The following is a 27,334-nucleotide window of genomic DNA, read 5'->3' on the forward strand; positions in this document are numbered from 1 at the left end:
CAAATGCATATTATTTTCTAGATTTTACAATTTGTTTACAATTACATTTACAATTACGTTTACATTTACAATTACAGCCTAGCATTGAGCTTTTTTTCTAGCAGCTTGGATAAATCTCTAGACATCTGAGCACAAAAAATGTGTGTGGTTGAATTATATCACCCGCACGTTTCACAAATAATGAAAGGAATGTTTTTTACAACTTTTTTAGAATTTGGGCAAATACGGTCTATACTGCATGATTATTAAATGCTTAAACTTATAGAACCTGCACTGGATTATTCTACATTAAATACCATTTTACATACTACACTGCTCAAAAAAATAAAGGGAACACTTAAACAGGTGTTTAACACTTAAAGTGTTCCCTTTATTTTTTTGAGCAGTATATTAAATTTGAATGTAAAATAAGGGGAAAAAATTAAGCGTAAAAGCTTTGTTGACATTTAAACCAGACCCAAATTTTTTAACACGTGTATTTAAGGACATCAAAGAAAAATCTATAAACATCATATTTTTATTTTTCAGTAATTCTCAAGTCAGGTGATGAAAGATGCTACTACCAGTGCTTTAAGTGGGCCGATATGCACCGGTACGCAGTAAATTGTATCTCTCAGTGTACTGGGACTTTTTCCCAGTGTACAGTACGCACCAGGCCTCTCAGACTGCGCTTCCCCATCAGTGAGCGTTTCAGCTCTGCATCAACCAGGCGGCTGGTAATTTGACGCTCTTGAGCTACAAGTCCTTGAGATTGCAAGGCCTGCTTGCCATCTCTCTAATCTTTAGCTTCACCTGGTCAAGTCAGAGCTCTGACTGGATCACTCCAAAGAAAGCATTAGAGATGCTTTCAATCAGAAGTAAGATGTCGGGGAAATTAAAAGTTAAACCTACATCTCCTGGTGGTATGAATAATTTTGGTCTTCATGGCAAATTTCTAACAGCAACTAAACAATTTAGTCTAATTTAACTAACAAGTTAAACATCCCTGCGGAGTTATCTGCACATAACTGCCAGTCTTGACATTAAATGTACTATAAAAATGCTTTAATCTATGTTGAATCTCCATTTCATTTTCAAACAAACACACACTCCGCCTTGCTTTAGAGGTAAAATATTAAATCTATCTTGTTGGAAATGTGAGAAAACCATTTGCATCTCTTCATAACTCTTGGTCTAAATCAAGGCTAATACTCAGTTATGACACTAAAACCGTGCATCAGGTTCCACTCAGCACCTCTCTGACCTTGTTAGAGTCTGTTTTTTTCTTTACAATTACAGCCTAGCATTGAGCTTTTGTCCTGCTCCATGCCATGGTGGCCTTGCTGCCTCCATCCAGCATCTCCTGCTTGAATGACAGCCGATAAAAGCTCTGGGCTTTTGCTGCCGTCACCGCCTCTATGTAATTCCACTGCAGGGAAGTGTGCTTTTAGCTATCAAGCCCACTGTCACAAAAGCACTAAAGACACAGGCACAAACCCTCGCCAAATTGCCCTTAAGCTCCACAGATAGTTCATGTGACGTTTTATTGACAGAGACAATTGTCACCATTCCACCTGTGTGTTATTTACTGTATTCAATCTGTTGCCCCTGCAACCTCTAACCTAAAGCTAGGAGCTGCGTCATCCACAGTCAGATTAATTAGCGTCAAGACTTCAAAAACAAAACAACACAATAAATAAATAAAAATAAAAAAATCAAAGGAATGCTGACAGTATACCCTTTTCAAGGCAATAATGCACCAAGGCAAAACAAATCCATTTCAAATGTCCCGAAAACCTCGAGTAAAAAAATAAAAATAAAGAAGCCTTCTTATTAATGCTTGCAAAAGCATGTGTGCATACATGAGAGTGTATGTGTGCCACAGCAAGAGGGAGAGACCTTGAGTGCAATGGGAGGAGTAGATGCTGCAGCATTCAGGGAGGGGAAGCAAAGCTAACTGTGAGTCAGACTCTTTCTGTCGCTCCTCTTCGGCCCTCACCTCCCTCCTTCCACTCTCGCTCTCCCCTTCTCCTCCCTCTCTCAGCACTTAAGCAGCTGCCTCCACTTATGCAGGGCACATTTCAGATGACTGGAGGGAGGGAGGGAGGCAGGAAAAAATGGGAGGAAGGGTACGACGGGGAGGTGGCAGAAGGGGTACCGGCGGGGGGAGGGAAACAAAAGGTTGCATGATGATTGCACAACGACTCAAAAGCTGCTGAAGGGGGACATTCCAGCTGAGGTGAGGATGCTCTCCTCCTCCTCCTGAGCTAAAGAGCCACACCGCTATACATCAAAGAGGAGAAGGTTAACCGCTAGACGGGCTAACCTCTGTAATAGAATTGTTTTTCAATGACCATCAAACAGTGTTTACTACCTATGGGCTTGTGATTAATGGCCGTATACGTGCGGACCACCACCTATAACACGTCTCCTCTTTATGGGCTCAGAGATGATCACAGGAATGTAATGACGGTTCGCATGAAAGATTTGTTTCCTTAACGTGTTTTCAAATAAAAATGGCTTGATTTCCTGCCCTCTCCCATGAAATATCATAGTCAAAGATCAAACAATCAAATGTCTTGTGAATGGAGTCTGCTACTGCAGAGCTTAATGAATGACAAAGAGAAACCCCTATGGCTTGAACATGAGCAAAACCAACATGTAGTTTGTTTCTTTTTTTTCCGCTTTGCATTATTATGAGAAAATGCTCTAAATTGATTTGATTTCTCTGAGAATATATTATTTAAATAGCTGCCAACATGTTTGGATCAGATTGTGCTTCAAGACAATTGAACATCGTAGAAAACATTTTTCTTTGTGTGACATAAGAAGGCCAAAAATTATATTTTTCTGCGAATGCCATTGGCTTTTCAAAGGCTTATACTGTAGAGAGGAGGCAGCAGAATAAGTGAACAAAAAAAGCACACAATCAACATTATTAAAATTTCAACCATTAGTCTTTTAAAGATATTAATCTGTGCTTTTTATGTTTCACCGATAATCTGAGAACAGAGAAAGGGAGAAGGAAAATACAATGACTTATCGGTTTGCTGACATATATCATCCATCACATTCATACTTGTTAGACAAAGTATTTCTTTCTTAATTATAAAATATAACAGTGTCCTTCCTTTATCTCGAATCGATTATTAGTCTGAAATTTTAGATTAATAAATTAGACCTTACTCTCCCTCAAGTCACTACTGTTTGAAGCCAAAGTCCCACTAAAAACCAAACACTTCATGTGGGTTAAACTCATTTTGCTAACAATCTGGCGCAGGATTTGTCTCCATTCATCAGAGTAAGTTGCTGTGAAGCGTCAGTAAGCTGTGTAGAATGACATGTAGTGTCACATCTCCCTTCCTATGTGGAAAAACTAAACAAATTAATTACAAACTATAAGACTTAGCTGTAAATTTTGTATCCACGTCTTGCCGTTTCCTCATTTCCTGATTGTGCCAGTAAATAAAACATTTGATACACTTGTACTTATATCTAGCAAATCTGTTTATTTTCCTTTCTACTTAAATATTTTTCAAGAACTGTGGAGATATCCAGTTGTAAAAATACTCAAATCTCACATAAAATAAAATGTGAATTAGATATTTTTTGAAAACCTTGTAAAAAAAAAACCAAACTTCCACTGTTATTCTGATTTGGACCAGTCACGGAATAAGTAAAGCCCAAAATTATTTATACTCCTGACAGAACGGATTCATTCTGACTTGAATCTGCTTGAAAATCTACAGAGGGAGCTACAGATTAGGGTGATGGCAGAGAGGCATTTCAATCTCAAATATGTGGAGCTCATCACCAAAGATAAAGCTTCAACAAATCAGTGGAAATGTAAAAAGCTGGTGAGTAATTACGAGAAAGGTATGATTGCTATCTTGCCTTTGTATTTAAATAATAATAGATAAATCACTTCTAACTCTTTTTACATTGTTTGGTTATTTTCTGTGAGACGTCGGTCTCATTTCCTATCAGAAACAAACTTCTTGGATGAAAAAGAATAATTTGCCCGGGATTTGAATAATTTAAACTGCATGATAGGTTACAATTATACCTCCCGCTGACAGATCTTATTTCAAGTGTAACATTTCTTTGCACGTTAGCCACTGCAACGTAGAAAAATAGTTTAAGTTCATAGCAGGTATGAAAAAAGGCTGGTAAGATATGATGCATTTCTGGTATGAAATGCCGAATGAAACATGCAAAATGGTAAATAAAAACATTAATAACAGTTGTAGAAAAAAAACATGTTACTGCAAGATAGATGTCGAAGCATATGAGCGGGGTTGCATGATTTTAGGAAAACATGGTAATGTTTAATAATAATTTTGATTGATCAAGGTTTTCCACATTAATCCCTTCCTTTCTCACCATTCACGCTGAGCGTCATCTCATTCAACTGGAAAAACATATTATATTGAGCCTGTATTGGTAAACCAAACATTGCATCCATCCACACAGTTATTTGTGACTGCAGTTTTGCAGTGTGGTTGCCATTTGTTATATTGTGCAGATCCCCACATAAGCTAGCTAAACAACTAGCAAACATTAACTTCTCAGGTTTCCAACAATGATTTTAAAAAAGGCTGAACAGAAAAGACGCAACCTGCACAAAAATAATATTTACTTTCAGACCATGGACATACTGGAATTTATTTTGTTATTTTGCCTCCATTACCAATGCATTTTTTGGTTTTAAACCTGTGTTGTACTTCTATAAAATTGTCTCTGATTCTATAATGCCTCTCTCCTCTATTTAACATTAGACTTCAGTCTTGATCAGAACAATATCAATAGCTCACATATCATAAAATCACAGCCAATGCACTCGCCTGTGTTATTTTTGCCTACTTGTGCATCTGTGTATCAAAATTAAAATACTTATACATTGATAGTATAAATAGAATCACCATAGCCATGACTGTAATCATTATAGATAATATGCAACATCACATCAGTAGTAGTTGTTTCTTTTCTTTTGAAATAAAAATTATTACATTTGCGTCTTTTTTATACTTTGTTGTATATTTTTGCTGTGGCACCGTTACACCCCGAGTCTCCTTATCGTATTATCATAATTCTCATGTTTGCTTGATTATATCCAATGTACAGCCAATACACCACGTTTACTGTTAGGTTGTGAAAACTCTGCAAGTCAAATCGTTCGTTTGTTGCATTTAATCAAATTCTTGCTGCCTGAACCTGAGATAACAAGAGTGCAGTTGGAGCATCACAGTCTCAGTGTGCAACGGGTTAGTCATTGCATTGGCTGCTAATTTTGTTTGTGATGGGACTTCTGCCATATAAAAAGCCACATACAGACTTGCTGAGGTAAAAATCTTCATTTGATTATTTTAAACTTTCCTGCATGAGCTTCTCGGTTTGGAGTTGAATTAGAGAGCGTTCATCTTCATCGTGTTAAAAGTTGTGAGGAGGTTGGAGCCAATCCCAGATTTCACACGGCGAAATGCGGGGTTGCTCCCTGGACAGACTGCCAGTTCAGCGCGGGGCCAACACAAGAGACAAACAACGATTCACACTCACACCTCGGTCAATTTAGAAAACCCAATTAACCTAATATACATGCTTTTTGGCTGTGGGAGGAAGCAGGAGGCCCACGCATGCCTTAAGCAGAAAACAAAATCCACAGAGGAAGCCAAGATTCTTGCTGTGAGTCAACAGTGGTAACCATCACAACACCATGCTGCCCAAGTCAGGGAACAATCATGGTCAAAGCAGGGAGGACACTGTCAGTCGAGGCATATGCTATTTCAGGACACTTACTGAAACTTTCTTACTCTGACTCTATTTTCATTGTGTTTCAGAAAATCTGATTGTCGGATCTCTTTGACTAAATGCCAAATCACTGAAGGCTGTTAGATAAGACTGAAGCACGTAGAGAGAGATTCATATGTGATAAAAAGAAACAGAAACAAAAGCGAGCAGACAGACACTACAAACATCCACCAATTACAATCCTCCGTCTCACAGTTTAGAGCAAAGTGAAGCTCATCTGGAGCAAGTTTTTTTTAAGGGTGCATTAATTTGCCCTGCATCCATGAAAATACAGCCGAATTAAAAAAAAAAATCACAACAGCCAGAAAAACCCTCTTCTTCATCCTCATCACCTCAAATCTCAGTTTAAATTGAGATTTATCTGATGTTATCACTACCACAGTGTGCCTCCTAAGTAAAACCAAATCTGCATCAACCATTAAGCAACACCAGGACTGAGACAAACCCAGAAGGGAGACGTACAATGAACCAACCAACCTTACCAAGTGCAAGTAAAAGTCATGTATACCGTCATGTTTGTTTTTGGATTTTTTGATGACTATAGTTTAAGGCTAGTAAAAACACACATTTAGAAAACAATAGGCAAACAGCAGTTATAACTGCAGTCTTGAGAGGATTATGAAACTATTCACATTCAAGAATTTGAAGGATAAAAGGTGTGAACAGCAACCTGGTCAGAGCAGCACAGATACATCCAGAACATGGACTTCATTCCTTGTGTCTCTCTTTTGCTAAAGAGAAAAAGGACCTGAGTCTTGATTAGTGGTTAAAAGTTGTGTTTTATTTAATTTTCCAGCAGATGTTTAACACCTGCCTGTTACAACCCCCCACAAGACCAATAAGGGTCAAGTGGGTGTAACACAAAAAGAAGGTAATCTAAACAGTTGGTGTCAGTACCAAAAATATAGTTTGATTTACAGTTCAAGTAAAATGTCACTCACAGTAGACAAACACTGGGAAGCTTTAAACTTCAGGGTCTCCAAGGCCAAAACAACAAACATAACACCCCACTCTTAATTGTAAAATAGAAACACTTTCTAGAAGAGAACTGAAAAAGAAAGTACAATACCTGAACTCCCTGACTAACCAAAAAACAGGAGAAAACAGTTCAACAAAATGGCAGAGAACTAGTGATGTTACGTGATGTGCCGAGGCTTCGAGGTGTGTGTCGAGTAATGGAGGGGGCGTTTCCGTAAAGCGCGTATCGAAGCTTTTGGGGGAGGAGCCGAAAACGATGACGTCCGAAGCCTTGCTGCCCGGCTGTACCACGTGACTGCTTCGGGAAGTGGCTCAGAGTTTGGCGCAGGGTTTGACAGCTTTAGAAACCCCACAGGCTCCATTCAAAATGTGGGTTGTTGTAGGCGAGTTGCGGTCAGTTGAGAGAGTGGATAGAGTTTTGATAGTTTGGATAGCAGAGTTTGGATAGTGGTTATTTAGTTTGAGACAGTTAGTTTGGTGTTTGGAGAGTTTAGGAGAGAGATAGATAGATAGGAGATTTAGGAGCGCGAGGACAGGATAGGAGTAGGATGGAGCAGGCGAGAAAGAGGAGGATTTCCCCAATGTGGGAACATTTCGATTTGATAAGCCCTAACAAGGTAAGGTGAACTGAACATTTGCAGATGCATTAGGTTTGCTTATGAGGAACTGTTTTTTTCACTGTTTCTTATTTACTGTGAAGGTGAGGTATTTATTGTGCTCCAAGGAGTTGGGGTAAAATAATAACACCTCATCCATGTAGTGTCAAAAAAGAGAAATCGTTTGAAACCAAAAACTGTGGAGAAATTGTTGTTTCTTAATAAAAATGCATGAAATCATCCAAGTTACACAAGCATTAGCCTATTCACTGCCCCCTCCCTAGTTCCACAAGCACTTTCACTGTCCTCTGCCTGATTAAGCCCATGCCATTTTTCTAGAGTCACAGAAAAACATTATTACACAACATGCCATATCACATGACACTACTATTTTGGGAATAATTACACACAGAGAATACATTCAAACAATATTTTATTATACACATATGTGTATACATAATTTATGTAGACAAATGATTTCGTCCTACACCTTTTGTGAAGTCATTCCCAAGAGCCATAATAGACAAAAATTCAATGCATCACACGTTAAGATACAGCTGGCTGTGATTATACACCTGGCCAGTAGGTGGTTTCGTGTGCACATGAAGCTTCAAGAAATGAACCCTTTCTCGAACCAGTTGGCTCAAGTGGTTCAATGCCTCATGAGGCTTCATCTCACCATCACTACAGAGAACCCCTACCAGCTTCCACTGTGAATAGAAACAAAACTTTAGTTATACACTTGATGCTTCACAAGAATGCTCACAGCAAAACCAGCTAAACTCTCCACAAACAATCAGCTCACTGACCAGATCACATCAGATCAAGGCCCAAGGAAAAAAGGGATCTGACATCTCCGGTTGAAGCTCTTTATGGGGTGGTTGACGAGCTCCAACACATTGCACCTGTGGCAGCCAGGTAAAGCTGAAACACAAAGAAAGACCTCTCTTGAAGAGAGCCCCTAGAGGTCAGTGACCGTAACACTGCCCACACCACTAACAATAATCCTTCAGAGAGCCTTGACCTAGCATTGAGCACATACTCTGCAATAGGTGGATATACCTTTTCACTAAAAAACATTAAGTAGCCAACACTGAAATTCTCTTAGAAACTAAAATTTCCACTTTTTGAATTGAATTACTTTCAAGGGTATTTGAATTTCCTGATGTGTACCTGCATTGTAAGCTTAAGGTGATGTGCCAATTCTTCAAAATGTATTCCTCACATTTACAATAAAGCTATAAAGTGACCTCAGAGCAAACACAGTGAAAGTTTGCCCGAAGCTTGAAAATGTTTTTACTGTGCAGACAGTGGAAAATTAAAGATGACTAACACTGACTCTAAAAGCCACCAGCGATGAGGTCATCCCCCATCTACCGCTGTGTTGACAGCATAGGAGGCTTCAGTACTGAGGCTGGACCACACAACAACTGCTGTCTCTTCATCTCTCTCTAGTCTGAAGTGAGCTGCACAAAGTGTCTCTGCTTGTGTCGTCTCATTGAACTGCAAGTTGTGCCTTACAGAATGTATCTGTCCCAAAACTAAGCCAACAACAGGTTGCATTCAAATGATTATGACTACTGGTTAAATAAAGTTACTTTCAAGCATATTTACAACGTGAAAATATGCTCTGCCTTTGGAATTACAATGCATTTATTGCACCTGAAGAGTAAAATAAGAGCATAAACCTCATGAAATCTGTCATATATTGTTCTTATCTAGATTTGCTGGGATTTTGGGACGAATTCACAAAGATTTAAAATGTGCTGCTAAATATGCAAAATCCTTAGATTGGTCTTCCTTCTAATTCTGACACAAAATTAATCATCTTCCCAGAAAAACTCTACCAAGCAAATACATTTAAGGTAATGCTCATTCATATTTATGTATATTTGTGTAAAATCTGCAAATGACTTTGGATTCTTAAAGTCAAGAGCCCATGCGGGTTGCAAAGAAAAGAAGTATCCTCTGCTGAAAAGCTGGTGATAATTATGATATACAAAAGAAAACGAAAAAGAAGCATGATGTGGTGCTAGCTCTGCCAAAGAAAATCTAAGTGAGTCCGGGATGTGATGAATTGTAGAACGTCTCATCCAGTGCCTTTTTCCACACACCTTCAAACACCCCCAAGTAACACATACCTGAATTGTTTTTCTGAAAATTTGCACTTAAATGACAACAATTAGCATCCTTTGATTCCACCCCTTTGACACCTTATGGATAAGCGTTGCTGCTTTTCTGACTTTGGAAGATAAAAAGCTCCTCTCAGACCACAGTAGCTCCGCTTACCTGCACTTCATCAGATACCAGAAGAGACTAGCGCTGAAGCATTCAGCATGCTGCAAGCCCAGATGGTTAAAAAAAGCAACCTATTGCAGCTAAAAGAAATCAAGCCTAAAAGAAGACCACTATCACTAAAATCTTCAGGATGCAAAAGCAATTTCTTTTTCAAAAGGTTCAGTACTTCAAGACGGTGTGACAGTTGAGGTTTAAGTTGAGCTTAAGGATCTCAAACCAATAGAAAACAAAACTAAAACTGATTTTCTACTTTTGAGTAGTTCAGACTGCTCTTCATCTCAGTAAACCTGGTGAAAGTTGACCTTAACCCTCTGTTTGTTAGAGGATTCAGCAGAAAGAAAGTAGGGAAAATACAGAAGTTCCCTCACTCCACAATGTATTTAAAAGAATAACATTTATGCAGCACTTCAGATTAAACACACAGAGACAAAATCGACTTGATCTCGTCACTACTCGAACACTCCAGTATATTTTCAAGCAGCAAATTGCTTCTGCAGTTGTTGCTCCTCTACAAATAGGAAAAATCTTGTATATTTTTAACCTTGAGTCCTTAATCAGTGTGTTTCTGCAACCAATGCAGCTTCTGCTAATTGCAGTAGAAAGAGGAGAGGAATATTCTTTAATGTTCCCCAGTGAGAAAATTCAAACATATGAGCACTTAATTTTTTGCTATCAGCCGAGATAAAGTCCAGAAGGTAAAATGTGCCACCAAGTCATGTTTCACTTTCAGATACCAGGCACGGCATTCAGCTCTGTACTCTGTACACAGGGTCCATGAAAGGTTGTCATGGAAACCTGATGCATGAGGTATTGTACGTGACAGACCCTAAAAGTACATGCGAACTTACATGTTTTTATTATTTAAAGGTCTACAATCAAGCAAAAACTCCACAGAGAATAAAACTACAGTGCAAGGTGTGTGCAACACTTGATGCCAGAGGAAATGTGCAATACGTTGGCTCTTCACCAGACAACAGGAGTTATTGATTGACAGCACACAGAAAGTCAGGTAGGAACAAACCACTTCTACTCTCAGCAGCCTTTTGAAGGCACCTGTCAGTGAGACAGAAACTTTAAAACTAACGCATCAGGAAGTTTAAGCAGCAGGAAGTGGTTGAAAATTGAACGTATGATTAAAATGCTCAGATCATATTCTATAAAATATTTCTTCTCACAGACACTTGAGCTTAATGGTAAGCATTAAACTCTAAAGCAAGCGCAAGAAGTTGGAAAAGACCTGAGAAATATAAACATAATATAAGCATAAACAAAAAAATCATCTTTTTTTTCCTACTGCAGTACAATGTTTTAATTGAGCGTGAGAATTTACAGTTAAAAAAATGTTTTCTTTAAAATCAGGAATGTCTTCCTATTCAATGTACAACTATAGTCGCCAAAACTGATTCAAAATCTCACAACTTTACAACAATTTTGAACAAAATTTGCATGTGATTTTATTTACAACATAAAAGTTCCAATGTTTTTAATCAATTTCTGTTTTGATCTTCTTTTTTTTGATACAAGTAACACTTAGTAAATGTGGTTGATTAACTACATCCATCTGCTCCAGTCAGCAGCTTCATAAACAAGCCACTTGTAGCATTAAAACAGCTCCTTTGATTTTCAAATCACATTTATGGCACACGCTTTATCACACCTATAAATACTACCTAATGGACAAATATACAGTATCTCTCATGCCCATATTTCAGCCAGTTGACCGGCAGAGTGCATTGATATCAAAATTGAGGATCGAGCATTTCAGCCTCTTCTGGGAGGAGAATATCATCACAACCTCATCACACACATACATTTATAAAAAAAAATAATTTCAATTAAATGCAACAAAACAGAAAAGAAATATGGGCCATGAATATTTCATGTATATTATCTCCATAATGAGTAAGTAAACAAAACTGTAAATAATTGCACATATTTGCTTTTTAACTTCTCAGGATTTAACATTTTTGTTGTGATTTTTATTTTTAATTTCACAATTTGAAATTTATTTTAAAATGTCTTCTTGTTACTTCTTTTTTTTTTTTTTGCAAGTCATTTATAGGTGCTCCATGACAAAGTATATGAGAAAGAAAGGAACATTTTAGATTTTCTACAAAGAGCAAAAACAGAAGATATTTCAACTAAAACTAGAGCTGCACAATATATGAAATACAAAATCATAAGCATCATCAGTCAGTGAAATATGACCATACTTAGACCCAACATTTGGAAGGATGTTACATTTCAAGTGCATCCATGTTCTGCGTGCCAGCTGGATGGACTCTACCTACCACTGATGCAAAAGCTCACAGAGTGCTGAGGACATCATGAGGATGATTATAAAAGAGGACAGATCGGCGAATGCGAGTCCTTTTATTCACTTCCTTTATTTAACAAGCTTTGTCACATGATCTCTCTTTTGCAAGGAAGCCACGGTCAAGGCAGCAACGACACAGTTCAAAGATTATTAAAACACCCATCCATTCATTGTCTGTAGTTCCAAGGGCATTGGGGAGGATAGAGGTGACTGGTACCTTGAGAGGAAGAACCCGGTTGGGACTTGACCCCAGAACCTTCTTGCTGTAACGATACGGTGCTATAAACAAACTACACCAATGTGGAGCCTCAAAAACAGAGTAGTAAATGACAAACTTCCATTAACAAACGCCATGCAGTATATCTAACCTATATCACAGTCACTTCTCTTAATAGTTCAACCCTATGAGAGATAAATGCTGACGCTGACCTTTATATAAGTCTTGGGATTTAATATTACATTTTTATATTTGTTTGAAAATCCAAAATAAAACATGCTCAAGTTTTCATGTGGGTTAAAGAAAAGTTTTCATTTTAAAATGTCCTCTTCTTAATGAGAACTAGAGTTACATTTGAAAGTGTTGAATCGATCATTTCCAGGAACCATACAGTGTGTCCTAGAAAGGTATGAGTAATTTAGATTTTCTATTGAAGGCCAAAAAAAAAAAAGCTACTGAAGCCGAGTCTTGACCTGCAACATTTATAGAGTCGCAATCGTTACTTTGACATCTGTCTGTGCAATATCGTCATTACAGGACTGTCGGGATGCAATAGGATGTTATATTTAAAACGAAATGCATTTATTTATGCTCTGCTTGCCAACAGTCTATTCGGTCAGCTGGATAGAGTTTGATTGCCCTCGATTTCTACACCTGATATCAGTGCACCATATGGGCAGTTGCCCAGGGCAGCATAAAAAACAGGAGTGGGAGGCCACAAAAGCACCATATCAAAAAATTTACATGTTTTTTTGCCAGCTGTGCCTTCAAGAAGTTTTAAATAACATTTATGTGTGTCCAGTCAAAGGGTATTTGGTTTCACAGTTTTGGTGTCAGACGATGCCCAAGTGGGGTGAGGCTCAAGTTTTTATGGACTGGGTGGGAGCAACCTTTGGCTGAGCTCAACTGGGAAGTCTGGGAAGTCTGGAGAAATTCCATCTTCACAAACTGAGACCTTTTTTGTGGATGACTGGATCAAAATAAAAGTGAGTCTGTGTGTCTGGGATCTGGGGGAGGGGGAGCTCGTTCATTCATACAGCTCCTTACTGATCAACAGAAAGCTTTTCATATTTTTCTCTAGTTTTCTTTTTGAAAATCTTATACACCAGATTGCTTTTCAAGTAGGTTTATGGAGGTTTTATTTTTTTTATTGTCAAATGTTCTCTTCTTGTTAACTTACCAAAGTTATTTCTGTAAATGTTAGATGGATTAATTCCAAGAAAGGAGCTACATGCAGAGTTTGCAGAACTGGTGAGGTATGACTAATTCAGATTTTCTGTAATATACGTATATATATATATATTCAGACCATTCGAAATTCAGTATCACAGAAGTTTGCTTCCCAACTTCTCATTTCGAACTCCGTAAATGTCCTGCTAATTTGTCCGCAGTCTATGAATCCATGAGAAAGACTGATAGCAGCTGAATAAAAGAACATGAAAGCGTCTTATTCACTTTAAGGATTTCTCACACAGTCGTCTGAGGGCATTTTATACAATTTGTGTAATTTTATTAGTATAACCTTATCATCCTTTAGAATATTTTAATCACACGTCTTAGGAGAGGATACGGTTAATGCTTCAGATGTGTCACTGATGTTGTTTTTCTCTCTTCTGTGTTTTATCAGTGTTTTGTCTTCCAAAATGAGGCTGTAAAATGAAGACAGTTTTCATCCACATCACAAAATCCATTCCATTACTCTCACAGCAAAGATTTCCCTTTGTTCTCGGAGGCACAAATTATTTCCCGTAGCTTCAGAAGGCGACTCCTTTACTTGGCTTCAAAACCAAAGGACAGGGGCAGGCGGGGTGGGAGGAGGAGGATGGCAGAGGACAGAAGGAGAAGAAAGGAGATACACACAGAGAAAGAAAAGGAGAGTGAGGGAATGGGAAAGGGAGGGTAGAGGGAGGGGAGGAGAAAACAACGAGACGAGGCAGGAAAATCCAGAGAATGGTGTTAGCCAGAGAAAGAATGTGTGCAAAATGTGTTTGAGGGGAATAATGAGGAAGGCACGGGACAGAACAATAATGCCACTCTGCCCTCAAGTCCATCAGCAAATCTCGATATTCACCCCCCCATCTCTGCCTGCTAATACGCCGCCTTTCTTTGATATTTGTTTTTCCTTTTAAAGTCAGCGACGTTATTAGTTTTTGAAACCCAGCTTACAGGCTTATTGATAGGCTGCACAGAGCGAAAACTAAATGATCTCAGACTCTCTGATGGGAAGGAACACTAATTCTTATGTATTGCCGAAGAAACTGCAGCATGTCTGCAAAACAAACCGCGGCAGGAGGGAGTTTCTGTGTTTTCCTGCATTGAAGCACTCCATGCTGCAGTTTTCTTTTGGCCACTGTGTGCTCAGTAGCCTTGCTCAATAATAAATGAAAAACCCAAGCTTTCTTATGAAACACTTAATCAGGCAGTGTGGAATCAGTGAAAACAGCAAAAGGAGCACACTGTCACGGCTCTAATGTGTGTCTCTCTGCGTTTTAGTGGGGTGTCGGAGGGTGGGGGTGGCGCGGTGGAGGGTGGGGGGGTTAGACGCTCTCTGATGTGCCACAGCTGAAATTGGCAGGCTATCAGTCGCAACCCTGTAACACAATGTACAGCATTTCTAAACAGTATAAGGAGATATGACAGCCAAGAAGGCAGAGAGACAGATTGAGGGAGGGAGGCAGAGGGAGAAGAGATGGAGATAGAGTGCAAAACAGAGAGTGACAATGAGGGAAAGGCCATTTTTAGAAACTGGATGTGTAAGTCTAAACGCTTTCTTCACAACTGGGTCAGAACAGCACTTAATTCTCAACTCAGGGAGTAAGCATTTGTCATTTGACACCCACAGATTTAACTCTTGGCGTAGCAGGTTACAGTCAGATTCCATTTTCTAGTATTTCCCTGCCCCAAACGTACTCCTCTGCCTCACCTTTTGGCTTTTAAACTGAAATCAGGGGAGTTGGTGTTTTATATTCACCTGCACAAAATAGGACATCACATTAAATGAGCCCTTAAAGGAATCCATATTGATGAAACAAAATGCTGGGTTGACATGGCTCTGAGTGAACTTATAAAGTATCATCAGGCAAAAAAGTTAGGACACTCCATTTTATACTTAGATCTTTACTAAAACAATAGTTTTCATATCTATTTAAAAAAGATATCATATAATGTGTATTTTTTCATAAAATGTATCTGAACTAAAACTGTCCAACTCATAAAATGCTCAAATCTCATATCTACTTTAGTTTTAATTACATTAAGATTGTATGTTAAATGCTCTTCCTATGAACCATGATAGAATGTGAATTTTTTTTAATGTAAATAACTGTACATCAGCTGCTGCAGAAGGAAAATACTGAAATCTGAAATCAGATATTTGTATTAAAATACATCAAACTATGAGCAGAAAACACTTTAAATCACCAGTCGTTGCAGCGGGTGCAGACTAATGCGTTGTTAATACAAAACATCACAATCAGGTAATATGAAGTCCAAGTACCAGAACAAAGTCAACATCATGTGTAAGCATTTACCTAGAGGAGAACAACACATTACATGCATAAGGCATTGTTTTTTTAATAGTGACAAGCTTAAAACACTAGATTACGCCAAAGTGAACATTAGCATGCCGACAATAAAAAACTGCAACACATGTCAGAAAAGTTGCTAGAGGGAACTGGGATGATCTTTAAGCCAGTCATGCAGAACATTTTCACCTGCAAATTAGTCACTAAAACTGCTAGTATTTTTATGTAAACGTAACCAATTTAACCAATTTTTTTTTGTTGTTTTTTTTTGCGCTTTTTATAAACGGATGAGATAACCTTAAGGTCAAACTATGGTATTCAGTAGAGCTGCACAATATCATCACAATATTAGAAGTGCAAAATAATCAGCTGGATGCAACAAGTCAAGGGGCTTTTATATTTCATGTCATATGCTCCCATGCTCGAAATGAAAATAATATACTTTGCCATTTGGAGGGAGTTTTTCTGCTTTTGATCCCCAGATGTAGATTCTGCCTCACTAAAATTGTTGTGAAAAGCCAATTTCCTGTTTTCCTTCTGGTCTCACCTGTAGAGTCCAGTAGTAGTCAATTCAGATTGTTACAATTGCTATTTAAGGATTATAATGAGGGCTGTACCATATATCCCAAATTGATTTCCACCACAATATCATTATAAACAATATCACTGCTGTAAAGTACTGCAATGAATGTCAGCTAATTATATTGGTACTATTCATTCAGGCTCTCAATGCAAGTAGTACATTAGGTGATGCTTGTTGCTTAATGCAGCTGAAAATGCTTTAACTTGTAATTCTGCAATGAACCGAAAGCTGAAAGCCACCAACACGGTTTAGCCAAGTGTGTTTTCATTGCAGGCTGCATCACCGTCACATTTCCAGACATCACTGCATATCAGATTTTTTCCTAACATCATGCATTCCTACATATAATAAATAAAATGTTGTTTGAATAAACTTTTATCATAATTAAATCATTAATTATCAAAGTTATTGATGGTGAAATAATGCAGTTTCTTCAATACGGGTAATAGTTTTCAATCTAACATAAAATTTAAAAATGACATGATCCCTACTTATTTATCAAAACATATTATCTTAAACGTAATCAGACTCTTTTTAAGCTTAAAACAAAGTGAATGAACAACATGTCTGTTGTTGCATTTAAATACCAATCAAGGGAAAATTGACCCAGTTTAATAATTGGCTGATTAATTGTCATCTCTCTTCTTTACTTAAAATTAGGAAGCTGTTGTTTTCAGTTCGGATGCAAAACAGGGCAGACGAAAAACCTTTGTTGACCAGTCAGATCTGGTTCAGTGAAAACTGACCAATTTCAATGCTTCAGGAAAGCACAAAGACATAAAATACTAACCTAATTTCAGAAAAGAAATCATTGATAATTATGAAGCTAATTTATAAAGATTGGAATATGCTCATGTTAATCTGTAAGAATATGTCCTTGTGTTGGAAAGATGTGAAATAAGGGCTGAAATTCTAAGTATTAAAACAGGAGTCAAACACCTGTGGTGTCGCCTCAGGTGTTTGACTACCATCCTGTGTCCCAATTGAGGCAAAAACTTGGCAAAATGTCGGGGAAAAGAAAGCTGGCCCTGCAGACAATTGATAGCTAAGGCCGCCCAGTTGGTAATCAGCTCTATTGATTTGAGCCTGTGTGGGTCTGTAAGAGGCTGGGAGCCAGTGGCTGTGTGCATATGCACGGGGGTATTACCAGCATTTATTCTCTTTGCCTGTGGGACAATGCCGTCTCTGAGTGAGGTGATTAAAAGGCCCAAGCTATTGAGCTCCTTCAATCAATGCCCTCCTGTGCTACTGGACAGAGCAGGAGGCCACTTCCTCGACAACACACACTCACACGCTAACATGGTTTCACCTCCTTCATTTAACTTGCCCCTTCCCCCAAAACCTAACCCACCTTCATTAAGTGTGGGGACAAAGGAGGCCAAATCCACCTCGCCTGGCTGTTTGGCTTCCTTGACCACAATGCACTGCACAGAGATTTGCCATTTGCATCGTGCACACTGGCCAATTAAACAAATCAAATACTGGAGAGAAGAAGGGGGTTCAGGGAGAAAAGTAGGAGCTTTCCATTTAAATGGATAAGGTTAATGAGTTATTTGTATGGTTGACGTATTCCGATGGTTTAAAAGGTTAGGCGCATCTATACAGCTGCCCTTTGCAGTGATCTCCACCGTTTCACGCTCCCTCAAGCAGCGGTAATGAGAGGTCACCGTCCACCAAGAGGGCCGCAGAACCACGCAGCCGTGGGCTGACCACCACACATCCACCAATATATTACTCTTTCCTCCAAAATAAACAGGGCTTCCAGAGAGGAGCAGGTCATCACAGCCCTTGCTCTAAACCTACCTCTCTGGCTCTCTTTCAATATCCTGACAAGTGGTTTGCTTTCATCACGCCATGACCAGGGAACAGCCCTCTTGTTTTCCCCAGAAAATCCACTTTCATATTTTCAACAAGGTCAGAGTCATTTTTGTCTCCTAAAGGAGAACCTCCCATTTTCTTTAGATTTCATCTCATTGAATTGGCCTGATTCTCTTTATCCACCTTATTATTGACAGTGTTGCTATATGATTGACTGTCTGTTCAATTTCAGTAAAGAGGTTTGTTTTGGTAGCTAACTATATGTAGTGAGTGGTATTTTTGAAGTGAGAGGTTTAGTTAACTCAATTTCCTGTTTTTGATCTTGTTCAAGTTTCTGCAAAGCTCCAGTATTTGTTGCGTTCCTCACACTAATAATCAGACAAAATGTAACTTTGCAAGAAGGGTGTTCAACATGTACCCAAAGTGAAATAGGAGTAACCCTGTGCTTTATAGTTCAGTTTCCGTCAAACGTAATTATTAAGAAGCCCCAAACTACCTATACTCCTGGTGAATATAGATTTAAAATAATCTGTCCATTTTTCCAACATTAAAATTTAACATTGTTTTGCAGAGGCTCAGATGAATCCTGGAGTCTCATCAAAAATATGTTGGAAGAGCTAAAGATTAGGGTGATGGCAAGAAGATTTCCAAAATCAAAACTCAGAGAGTTCGTCACTAAAAATTAGATTGATATCACTAGTTACAGATCCAAGCCACAATACAGTTATGTCCTTTAATGATAAATAACTATGCTACATCTCTGTGGTATTTGACATGTAAACACAGTAAACAACTATGAGGAAGTCTCAAACTTAACCATTTCTTAGGTCCATGTATTTCCAAGTACATGGAGTTCATTCTTTTGTTGATCAGTTCTTGTTCTTCCATTCCTGACAGCATTTTCAACTAAAGAAAAACTGTGACTTAAAAATACTCAAATGCACAATTAACACATTTTAAATCTGACACAGATTTTCATGTTATCCTTTTTGAAGCAAAGGAGAGGAGAACTGGGGAGAGACGGTTTCCTTCAGGACTCAAACTTAGACATAACTTGAGGTCTTTTTACTGAATTTAAACTGTGAAACTAATTTATAATCACTTCAAATCACAGGACGTTTCTAACATTCACAGATACTTAATATTTGAAGTCTGGGACACAAGTCCAGAAAGTATATGTGAGCATTAACCACACATACTGCAGCTCTTCGCTTCTTAATGAATTATTACTAGGACTAAAGGATTTACTCCCTTTGTCACTGTAAGTGAGTAATTTTATTTACTAATAGTAGTAAATAAAATTATTATTATTATTATTATTATTTAGTAATAGTATTTACGTACAGTATTTACTGGAAGTAAATACTATTAATAACGTCAACAAAAAATATTATTCTGGTTTAGGCTAATTTCAGTTAATTAAAATGGAGAATGTTTAGCACTCCCCTTCTACAAATCTCTAACTAAAACTTCAAAGAAAAGACTAAGTGGTATAAGTGAAAACCCTGTTTTTTCTGGTTAAATCTGTGGGAACAAAGGGTAAAAATCTGGTTCCTGAAATGTTCCTGCTGTGAAAATGCACCTTTGGTGTGATAAATATGGTTCTCTGTAAAGTCTTCACTCTTCAGGCTGATTTTGATAGATTACGATACTGACCGATTTATGACTATGAATATAATCTAATATGACACAATGATGCAATTTTTTTTCCAGTATGTTTCACAAAACTCTCAGCTGATCCCTGTTTACAAACGACCAATTTTACATAATGGCTCAGTCAGCAAACATTATTCAAATTTCCATGGTGACCAACCTCTAAGACCACAAGGACCTGGCAAGAATCCTGAGAAAAAGCCTGTGCCTAATTTGCACCTATTGATTTTGTAATTATTTAATAGGCAGGGATGTCCAAACAGGGCGTATCAGAGAGAAGCAGGCAGCCTGGGGTGTGTTGCTGTCAGGTGCCAGTGTGAGCGGACAGCGTCGGTGGGCTCTCCTTAAGAAACAGTATTGGACAAACACAAACAAACGAGGCAGCGGCCACTGTGACTCAGTGCTCTAATGAACCAGCGTATTGACTTGCTGGCTTTCTCTTTCTCTCTGCCTCCATGTCTTTCTCTCACTCACTCAAACACACACACACACACACGCTTACATACACTGCCTCTCTCTCACTGTCTCTCTCTGTCTGCTATGTTTGTATGGATCCCAGCTGCCACTCGGAATACCAATTACTGTAGGACCAGCAGAGGGGTGAGGAGAAGAAGAGGAGGAGGGAAAACGGAGAGAACGGGGAAGAGAACGAGGGATGTTGGAAACAGACTGGGGAGAAAAAAGAAAGGAGAGAGAGGGGTGAAGCCAAGCAGGTGATCCTGGATGTTTGTTCTTACTTTAGTTACAAAATAATAGAGCTAAAGGTGATGATGGAGCCAATTTGTTCACCTCAACCTGGATGTGGATTTGACGACATCAGACTTCAATCTGAAGAAGCTCAGGGCAAAGTTTTATCCCCCATCCCACTGTGCTCAAGCAAAACACTATGTGTGTATTTCAAGTCCTCTTAAGAAAGTCTACAAATAAAATAAAATATTTAAAAAAAAACAGAGGAAATATACACATCGTCTCTGCTTGTTTATTTCTCAGAAACATTTTTCATAATCTAGGACAACTCCATTAGCCTGAGATTCTATTTCTCCAAACAAGAAAAAACATGACTTTTAAATTATTGCTTGACATTTTTAAGGGTTATTCACATGTAATTCAGGCTTTTTATGTCGCCTTTTTCAACGGTAAACTGATAAGCTTACATATCAGAACAGTTAGTGGTAAAATGTTGCTTTAGCTGAGCTCACAAAACCTCATGATCTCTCTGCTGTAATATAACAGCTTTGATTTCCCAACTTTTTTCACAAAAATCACAAATTTCCATGTATTTTTGGGATTTTATGAGGTAGACAGGCACAAAGCAGTGCATGATGATAAACTGGAAGCAAAAAAAAGCATTTCTTTTTTACATATACTAATGTGAAAGCACAACCTGAGTCAACAGTTTGTATTGACAATGTACTGCCATTACAGCTTCAAGCATTTTGAGGCAAATTGAAATTGTGGTAAAATAGCTCAGAATGGACAGAGACTGTCTGACATACAAGTCTCACTACAAACTCTCAATTGGATTTAGGTCTGAACTTTGACTAGCCCATTCTAAGACACATATGCTATAATCATTACCACTCCATAGTAGCTGGTTAGCTGTATTATAAGGGTTTTCAATCCCGTATTTAGCTCCAGCCATCTTCCAGGAAGTCCCAAATGAAGAAAATCAATGTTGTTTTAGGTAAATTTGGAGTTAGTTTTCTGTTACAAACAGCAATGTGTCTGATAAAAAGTTACATGTTAGTGTAATCGGAGAAGAGCATCTTTGTCCAGGTGTAAAACTGGTGTTTGTAACAAGACAAAAATGAGGTTTTGGTTTTTCAAAGACATTTTTCATCTCGTTGACTTAGTTCTTTTTGTTCATAAAGAATCTGTAGCTCTTCGTCTTCTAAGGTAATCGCCAGATTTTGCAGAACCACCACCGTATACGTTCGTTGCATATCACAGAATTCTATCATCTCTATACAGAAGTGGTATTCGAGGCTCAAGAAATGAGAGTGACGCTGCAGCACCTTGCAAGGAGCCAAAAAGTGCCTGCTTGTGAGACACCTAAATCCCAGATGCTATGACGATCTCACAGCTGACACACAACGGCAAATCAAAGGAGACCTTTTTCATGGTCTGCCAGAAATAGCTGCAGCCCATGCGCAGGGAAGGGAACAGGGTGTTTTGCTGTCTAAAGTCACATCTTCTCGGTGGATTTTTGGGAAGAATCTGGGTGCTGCGTCTCCCGGAGTCAAGATATTTGTTTTTGATAAAGGCATCTCTACAACGGTGGGGATCTTTCGGGTCCAGTGACACCCCTTCGCTCCCGCTCCCTTTCCCCCCTCCCCTCTTTCTTCTCTACTCAAAGTGCCGCAACAATTCTCATGACAACCATAATGAGCACACTCACATTCTGCACGATACCACTAATTTGAGAAATTTCCAGCACAAAGACATAATTAGACAAACTAATTAGACGAAGACTTTGCTGCACAGAGATCCTCCACAGTTCAACTCATCCGCCTACCTGCCGACGACTAAAATAGGAAGCAGCCGTCAAGCCCGTCCGTGCTTATTCCCCTCAGTTAGCGCCCTGAGATGTTTGTGAGATGGCGCGCGAGGGAGAATAACATGATCCCCTCGCAGGGGCGGCGGCCACTTCTCGAAGCCTTCGTCATGGACTAACAGGTAAACCGGGAGCAGACCGACCTCTTATTTATATCAGAGGCTGCACAGGCCAGGGCTGGCACCTGTGTAAGACATGTTAATAAATCAGAGCGAGGCACTCGAAGAACACTTAAAAACACATCGAGTTCTGGATGAGGTGTTCATTGTAAGCTATAGGTGAAGTGCTGAGGTTTTCTAATGAAGAATATGACAAGAGCGCTTAGAGAGTTGGAGTGGCGAGGGAGGCAGAGAGGTAATTGATTTTAAAAGTGAAGGGAAAACCCACAGGTCTCAGGAGGGAGCAGAAAACTGTCTCGACGGATACAGAAGCCCCAGCTGCCTGGAAGATTAATGGAATTAATTCTTAGTCTCACTTAAATACATTTTATAATGGGAGGCCTAAATTAACATTTCGTAAAGCCCCCAGAGATGAAGTCAAAGTGTAAATTATTACAATTTTGTGTGTGTGTGTTTTTCTTTAGCTTCTTTTGCTTCCCTCCAAACAATGAAGCCTTTTGTCCTCTCAACATGTGCTCCTTGTGGGCACCGTGTTATCCAAATAACCGTGTTTGCTCGTTAGCATTTTGTACAGTGCATATTGAAAACCACATAAAGAATTTTTTATTATAATATAAACCCGGATTGACTCGCTCCCGTAAAGAAAAACAAACTTCTGAGCCCACGTAAGTAGATCATGGGGCGAAAATGTGTACGTAGACTACACACTGGGGTTTGTGAATGCTTGGCACGCTGTCACTGCATTCATTGTGGAGCCTCAGTAGTTGTGGGTAGATTTGTAAGAGCATAACAAAGACGCAGGGACTGTTACTGCTAATTTTCCGTCAGGTCACTAGGTCCAGGAAGAAGGGAGCAAAAGATTAGCATTCAGAACCGAGAGGTTCTTTTTCTCCTCCCTAAAACTGAGCTTGCGTTTGCATGTACACACACACAAACGCGTCCCACAAAAGAGGCACAGATTCCCCACTCTCTCCAGAGGCCTCATCACTTGAGCCAAAACACTGCAGCGGCATACATCTTTGATAGCAGTTTTTAAACCTATTAGATCCTCCTATGGCTGCTTCTACCCTTACAAAGAGTTCGTCTCGACGGAATCGCCAGCATAAATAAATCATCAGCAAATCCAAAATAGTACACACAAAAGACAGAAATGTGCATTGTGTTCATGCACCAGCATCTTTGCACGCACACCTCTGAGACAGATATCAAAGAACTGTAAGTTCTACATAACACTATTTGAATACAAAAGGAAAATACCTGTTGTTGTGAGGCTCCCAAAGTATTTAGCCCAGTAGACGGAAACAGAGCAGTGACAGAAGCAACAAAAAGAGGGAAAAAATGCTCACACAGGAGAAGACGATTACAGAAACTACTCTTTATAAAAAGAGTCCTCGTTAAGCAAATTCAGTTTTTTTTATGTATGCTAGAATAAGTGAATATACTTATCCTTGTCCTTTAAAAATACAGCTCGTGAAATACAAACTCTATCCTAAATACAGAAACATAAACAAATTGCTTTAAGGTAAATATGAATTATCTATAACAAGAAACATTAGAACGATATCAATTTTACCATTAGAATACAGTTCTTTTAAGCCCCAACGTGTCTTTAAAAAATAAAATAAAAAATGATGTTTCAGCATCTACACATCTGATTCTATACAAAAAAAGTACTTTCTTTGATCTGCCAGCAGGGGGCGATAATTTGAACATAGTCGAAATTTAACAGAAGAAGACACTAAGAATGACTAAAGTCAGGGTGGGCTTAAAATAAAATTCTACCAAATCAAATGTAGCTTTTCTTTGACAATTTTTACTCCTCTCCTCACAGTCATGTTTTTCAGCTACATTCCAAGATTAATGGAAATAGTCATGAAAAAGTGAGAGATGTGAAATTAGCCATACAACTTACTTTTTCTTGTTTCCATCACAGAAACTCAGAGTGGGTACGTGCAAAATTACTCTATAAAATTAATTCCAATAATCTTAAAATATACAATAAAAAAGTGTGAATCACAAACAGTTATAACACATTTCCCCTTTGTAAAGTGTTTCCAAAAGCTAAATTAAAACTTGATTTTACATGTGCAGTATGTGCAAATTAAATATGTAACAATCTCTACTTGCTGTTAAATATGACTGACAGGTAAAATATTGAAAAATACAGATTTCTTCTCCTTCTATTTTTATCAACAAAACACTTCTAGTATAGTTTTGAATTCAATAATTTCCATAGTTTGTCAGTGATTTATGAGAGATAATAACAATGTCTTTCTAAAAATGTTTATGTTCAGCTGGTGCAGCTATGGGAGAAACTCCCAGAGTTTCTTTCAGATGCAACATCGTGGCATCACAGGACTGCATGAATGTCACCGTATTTCAGCTCACTATTAAAAACACAGAGTGCTCCAAAGCAAGATTATGTTTCAGCTGTATGAATATAAGATCAATTAAGATTAAAAAAAAATTCCAAAGTCACAATCTTTGATGCATAAATTTAAATATTTTGCAATGTCTCCTTTTTTTTTTAAATCAAAGAGACTGCAACACATCATCTTTCATGTGCTATTGTGCTTAAGAAAAAAAACACAATTGGCCAAATTCAGAAAAAAAACAGGCAAGACCTCAGAGAAAAAACAGGAAATCAGCATTGATGAGAAAAAGCCTGACCAATGCATCTCCAGTGTAAGAGGAGCAGAACATTTTCGTTTTGTAAAGTACCCTTGTTCGTGTGGACAGGGCCACAATTCTCAGCTAATAGACTGTACATTTTCTTTTCTCCTGCCTGTTTTAAGTGAACTGCAGCTCTGTAATTGTGTGAGCCGCTGCAGTCAGTCAAAGACTAACGGTGTTGAATGAGCGAGACAGACTGCTCTCAGTAAGTATCAGCCAGAGTCCTGACACAGAGAGGGAGCAGCTACAGAGATACATTTAATGTGGGTTAGTGGGAGATCTGCTTTCACTGGGGCTACATTTTCTGAGCTTAAAATATATGTTTGCTGCATTCTTCGACCGTATTAAAACTATTTATTTAAAGACAGTAAACAAAAATCCATTTATCTATCCATTATCTATACCCGTCTGTCCTTGAAGGGTTGTGGGGGAGCTGTTGTCTATCTCCAGCTGTCAATGGTTGAGAGCAGGGCTGCACCCTGGACAGGACACCAGCCCATTACAGAATAAAACAAATAAGCAATTAAAATATTAAAAACTGCTCATGAATCAGGTCCCAAAATAATTTATGGCTGTGATAATTAACTACAAAAAGAATGTAAGGAGGGTTAGCTATAGTAGCGTCTAAGCAACGTTACTATTTTCTTTGCACTCAAAACTGATTATTGTTATTCTGTAAGGCCATTTTCTTAACTGGGACATATCTGTTGTCACATAGGTTGGTTAGTTTGAACCAAATGTTGGTCAAAAACATGTTAAAAAGTCTGATTATTGTTATTCTGTAAGGCCATTTTCTTAACTGGGGCATATCTGTTGTCACATAGGTTGGTTAGTTTGAACCAAATGTTGGTCAAAAACATGTTAAAAAGTCGGTTTCATAAAAAAATGAGCCTCATCATTCTGGTAGCCATTTTGATGAATACATTGACACAATCAGAGCTCACTGAATCATTTCCACAGGCTGATTTAAGAAATGAAAAATGAACATTTTAAGATAAAATGTTAAATCTTCAACAAGCTTTTTATTTTACCCCGTTCACATTTTATTCCTTTGGTGGTTTCATAACTATCAGATAAAAAAAATGGGGCCTTCAGCTGCAAGGTAGTTTGTGTTGACCACAACCATATTTCGAAGAAAAGTACTTCATGGAAAAAAATTTAGTAGCAGAATATTACAACTGGTAGGTATGTTGGAGTGTCAAGTATTTAAATAACATACAATTTAATTAAATTACACATCAAATTTGATCATTTATATTCAACATTCAAGAAAATACTTGTCTAAATTTCTCTTAAATAAAATCAACTGATATGTTGTAGGTAATGTATATAGAGTTAAATTAGTTTGCTTAAAGATACAAAGTGGAAGGAGTGAAAGAGCAACGCAGAGGTACAAAATGGGGGAATGAATTACAAAAGGGAGGATTTGACTAGGTGCCATTTGATAAAGGGATAAACTAAGAATAAAAGATCTTCTATTAAAACTGTGGCTGAATATCTGATTGCCTTCTTGAGAGTGAAATGGTAGAGCTCTTATAAATTGGTCTCCCAGCAGTTTCACATTGGAACAGTTGTTAACGCTTCTGCGACACTGAAAGATTTTCTTTTTCAACCCACCATGTGGTAGCCTTGATGACACATTAGTCACTTTAATCTATCTTTTTTTTGTGTGTGTGGTTAAAGCCTCACCTGCTATGCTGGGTCAAACCCATAGCACAACCAAAGTTTGATCGATCCATTTGACCCAGTATCAGCTACACAGCTTTAGTCAAGAAGAGTAAGAGGTTGTGATGGATAGTTCTTAAAAAAATAGAAAATCATATGTATTTTGCTGCTATATATACATATATATTAAATTAAATTTATTGATTGAACTTCATTTTCTCAATAAACGCAAACATGAAAATCCAATAGACAAATTACTTTTATGATCTGATTTGATGAGATGCAATATTGGGGATTTAAGCAGCGTAAGCTGTAGCATAGGACAGGGCATCACAACATATTTGGGTTTTCTCCATGATAAGCTGAATGTTGATGAGGGAACGTGAATCTAACAGCAGTCAACCTCGATATTAATACCAAGACTCTCAAAGTAACAGTACAGAACAGAACAACAACAGAGTTTTGCAGCATTTCAACAAGTTTTCTGCCAATTTCAGGCTGTTAGATCAATGATTTATATTTAAGACCCAAATCAATTACTGAAAAACTTGC

The 27,334-nt window shown here is 38.2% G+C and overlaps 1 protein-coding gene across 1 annotated transcript in view; it reads right to left on the minus strand.

The window, feature by feature from the left end:
- nexmifb (neurite extension and migration factor b) overlaps positions 1-27,334 on the minus strand; it is a 96,448-nt gene that overhangs the window by 55,734 nt on the left and 13,380 nt on the right. The gene's annotated exons all lie outside the window — the stretch shown is intronic.

This window comes from Xiphophorus hellerii, chromosome 23 (assembly GCF_003331165.1).
Source record: "Xiphophorus hellerii strain 12219 chromosome 23, Xiphophorus_hellerii-4.1, whole genome shotgun sequence".
NCBI lineage: Eukaryota > Metazoa > Chordata > Actinopteri > Cyprinodontiformes > Poeciliidae > Xiphophorus > Xiphophorus hellerii.